Source organism: Triticum aestivum, chromosome 4A (genome assembly GCF_018294505.1).
Source record: "Triticum aestivum cultivar Chinese Spring chromosome 4A, IWGSC CS RefSeq v2.1, whole genome shotgun sequence".
NCBI classification, from domain to species: domain Eukaryota; kingdom Viridiplantae; phylum Streptophyta; class Magnoliopsida; order Poales; family Poaceae; genus Triticum; species Triticum aestivum.
The window spans coordinates 296,502,242-296,506,805 of record NC_057803.1 but is presented as its reverse complement, the minus strand read 5'-3'; positions in this window follow the sequence as shown (position 1 = coordinate 296,506,805).

Sequence of the window (4,564 nt, the reverse complement as noted above, 5' to 3'; positions counted from 1 at the left end):
AACAGAAACACAGGCGCAGACATGTAGCAGGGACCCGTTCCAAGGATTCTTTTTAGATTAAGACCCTGCGTACACCTTTTTCACTGTCTCTTGTTGATACACATCCCTCGGATTCTCAGTACAATTGAGAAGGATGTTGACGTCTTTGCATGTGGCCATGTTATAATAATGCACGTACCTGGACACCAGGGGCTTATTACAAAAGGCACTTTTTTAGGCCCGGTTTACACCATAAAGTTTGAATACCATAGGGAGTGTTCGGCGTCGCGAGTTTGGCGTTATATGCATCAGCTCCGAATCATGTCTTTGGTCAAATGTTGGGTTTGCCCAGCTCCTGTGTTTTGCTGCCTTACGTTCCGCTCTATCAACTAAGGTAGCACCAGGAGAACTACTGCGATTGTGCCCTGGTTCATCCGGACGAGCACCTCACTAGAGCAAGCCAAAAACTGACTGTCATGATATAGCCTGAGACTGGTCAACCACTCGATGACCTAACGGAATCTTCGGGATTCCTCCGCCTTAACGAAGGGCAGTTTCCCGGCCAGGCATGTACGCACCCCTAATTCGGATGAGTGCGGAGCCACTAGGGTCTATATAGTAGCCCCACTGTCAAACTCCTTTGGCTAAGTGCAAGTGTTAAAGCATTATAGTCCGATTGCCTAGTTCGCTGCGCTATCACCTCCTTAATGGACCAAGACATTGGATCAATTGTGAACATGCATCTTCTGCGAACACCCTCGCATTATATGCGTGGGGGCTGAAGCCAACGACTGCAATCTTTTAGGTTATATACATATATACATAAACGGCCGCACAGGAGGCATCATAATACTTTCGGGCAGAAGTATAAATACAGCCTTGATAAACTTAACAAAACATTGTTTTTACAATGGGAATACATGTCACTCAAACATAATATTCTTCGAGCACTGGGCCTCTATCGAACGAGCGCCTTCAAGAACTTCTTCAAAATAGTGCTCGACAGCCACTCGGCCTATGGCCACACCCTGTGCCGCAACAGTGGTGGCATCCATCTCCGCCCAGTATGTATTGACATGGGCAAGGGCCATCCGCGAGCCTTCTATGCACGCCGACCTCTTCATCGCATTAATGCGCGGCACCGCACCAAGGAACTGTTGCACCAAACTAAAATAGTTGTTTGACTTTGGCCTTTCCGGCCATAGATGATCCACAACAGACCTCATGGCGAGTCCGGACAATCTATTCAGCTCGACCCATTCGGCAAGCCAATCAGTCAATGTAATTGGATGCTCTGGAACGTTAAATTGTGACCAGAATAGCTTGTCCACTTCACGATATGTTTGATCTTGGAAGTATTCAGCCGCATCGACAGCACTCGCTGCCAAGTCCAGATATGCGTCCGCCGAACTCCATAGCCGGTCCAGAGGGGCATACCGAGGATCTCCAAACTTCCTCTGCAGCATAAAGGGTTTCCCAGCCACGATATCACCGGCTTGGCGTAGCTCCTCCTTCGCTGTCATCGCAGATGGGGTGTCTTTGGTCGCCATCATGGCCATTTCTAGGTCCGTCACCTTCGCCCGGTTCTCTTCTTCAAGAAGCTGGCACCGGTCGGCAGTATCTTTTAACTTTACAGCCATCTTGGCCATTTTTTCTTTGCTCTCGCTGTGCGCGGCCTTTTCGGCTCTTAACTCTTCGGCCGCCTTTAAAGAGGCCACATTGCTACTCCTGGCTTCCTCCTTGGCTCGGGCAAGGTCCGCCCGAAGGGTCTCCACGGTGGCCGCTCCATCTGCAGTCACAAACATATTAAAGATACTGGCATCAGGCCGCTCTTATTATGTGACAATCACCAGAAAAATCACTGACCCTGCGCCTCGTCAAGTCGCTCGTTGACAAGCACGATGTCGGCATCTGCCGCTTTAGTTCGGCATACCCATCAGTCCGGCTAGCCACTAGAGCCTCCACCACCTGCACATAAAGGCAGTTTAGTTATTACGTGGGACTATGATCCTCTGTTTGCCACCGTTTTCGACAACAACCAGAGTCTTAGGGGCTACTATCTACATAGGGCACATCTAATCATGTGCGGTACTTTCAAAAATGTACATCATTTCACGTACCTCAAAACCCGTCAGTAGACTCATAAAGGCTTCATGCAGCCCGCTTTCGGCGGATGAAATCCTTTCGATCACCGTACTCATCAATGTGCGGTGCTCTTCTGAGATAGCCGGTTTCTCCAGCAGATCCCTCCGTACATCCGACCGCACACCAGACGGTGCCGGACTCTTTTGATTGCTCTCTTTGAGAGCCGGATACTGAGGACTTCGGTGGCCATAGGATTACGTTCTGGCCTTGCCGGATCAGGAGAAGCTCTCCACGACGACACCTCAGGGTCGCCCGCTTCGTAAGGCGGTGTGGCAGGGGGAGGCGTTTCGCTTTCCATCATCTCCAGAAGAAGATACCCCGAAGACGAGCTCCGCTGAGAAGGGCTAGGATCGGAACTGCAAGATAAATGCTTCGATTATTCTCCTCAGAAACAGAGCAAGATATTTTTCGTTATTGAATACCCTTTTACTTACAGCTTGGTAGAGGGCTGATCCCCATGCGGACATTGTGCGGCAAGAGTACCCTCCAAGGCAGGTCTCTCTGGCGGAGATTTCTTCTCCCGTTTGGAAACCTTAGTTTCCGGATCTTCAGAGGTAGACCTCTTCCTTCCCCGGGGAGAGAGAATGTCAGATTCTTCCCCTTGGTTATCCTCCCTCGAGGAGGTGCTCATTCCCTCGGTTGGAATAGGTAGTGATGGAGGCCCGCTTTCGCCCTCTTCATTCCCCCCTTCATCTTCCTTTGAGGGCACCAGGCAAGGTGCTGGCTCGAGCATCTTTTCCAGCACCAGATTGCCCAAGCCCTCAGGAAGGGGGGCCGAACACCGGATCATCTTTGCCTTTGTTATCCAGTCCTGGTCAAAGACCGATTCTTCAGAATAATGTACTGATAAATAAAAGGACAGTGTGTTCGGCCATGGGATTACTTACTTGGGTAGCGGTGCGATTGCTGCTCAGTCCCACGTCCTCGGTAGTGTCCGGACACTCTATTTGGGGTCCGAAGAATGACTTGTACATCTCCTTGTGCGTTATGCCGAGGAAATTCTGAATAGTGCGCGGTCCTTCCGGGTTGAATTCCCACATGCGGAGGGGCCGCCGTTTGCAAGGCTGGACTCGACGAACCATCATAACTTGCATTACCATAACCAGACTGAAATCTCCTTCGAAGTGATCTCGGATGTGGCTCTACAGTATGGGCACGTCCTTTGCTTGACCCCAGCTCAGCCCCCTGCTGATCCATGACATCAGTTGTGGTGGAGGGCCCGAGCGAAAGGTGGGGACAGCTACCCACTTGGCACTTCGGGGAGCTGTGACACAAAACCACTCCCGTTGCCACAATCCGGACACCTTTGGAATGGAACCCTTTGGCCATGGAGCGTCAGCAATCTTGCTTATTAGAGCAGCTCCGTACGCTGCCTACTACCCCTCGACCATCTTCGGCTTCACATTGAAGGTCTTGAGCCACAGGCCAAAGTGAGGGGTAATGCGGAGGAAGGCCTCACACACGACAATAAATGATGAGATGTGAAGAAGGGAATCCCGGGCCAGATCGTGAAAATCCAGCCCGTAATAGAACATGAGACCCCTAACAAAGGGATCCAGTGCGAGGCCTACTCCTCAAAGGAAGTGGGAGACAAACACAATGCTCTCGTTTGGTTCGGGAGTAGGGACGACCTGCCCTCGGGCGGGCAGCCTGTGTGAAATTTCGGCGGTCAGATATCTGGCCTCCCTCAACTTCTTGATGTCCTCCTCCGTGACGGAGAAAGGCACCCACCGGCCTTGAAGGCTGGATCCGGCCATGATTGAAGGTCTGAAGCACCTGACCTTGGCTTTGGGTGTTAGAACTCGAGGCGGGGGAAGGATTCGATTGAGCTCGGGAGGAAAAAAATTAAAAGCCTTGTCCCTTTATAAAAAGGGTGAATATCAAGCATCCTCCTCGTGGCCGTTTGAGACTTCCCTAAAATCTAGGAGTCCTAGGCACGGTTGGGTTACCCACGTCCGTATTAATGAGAATCCCATAATAATGGGAACACGATCTCTGCTTTGACAAGACGTCTCAAGAAACCGCCTCGCGTTATGTACGGGGCTGGTTAAAGAAAAACAGTTCAAATAATTACCGAGCCGTGATTTGATGTCATGCTGCCAAAACATGTCAGCAGATTAGATTTGTGGAAATATTATTCTCTCTACGGTGGTATGTGGAACTTATTTTGTAGGGTCGGACACTATCCTTGTATTCAAACTCTTCTGTGGTGTATTCGGAGGAGGAACGCGCCTTGCAATGTCGAAGACAACACTGCGCGCCGGACTCATCGTCATTGATGCCTGATTTAGGGGCTACTGAGGGAGTCCTGGATTAGGGGGTCTCCGGACAGCCAGACTATATCCTTTGGTCGGACTGTTGGACTATCAAGACACAAGATTGTAGACTTCGTCCCGTGTCCGGATGGGACTCTAATTGGCGTGGAAGGCAAGCTAGGCAA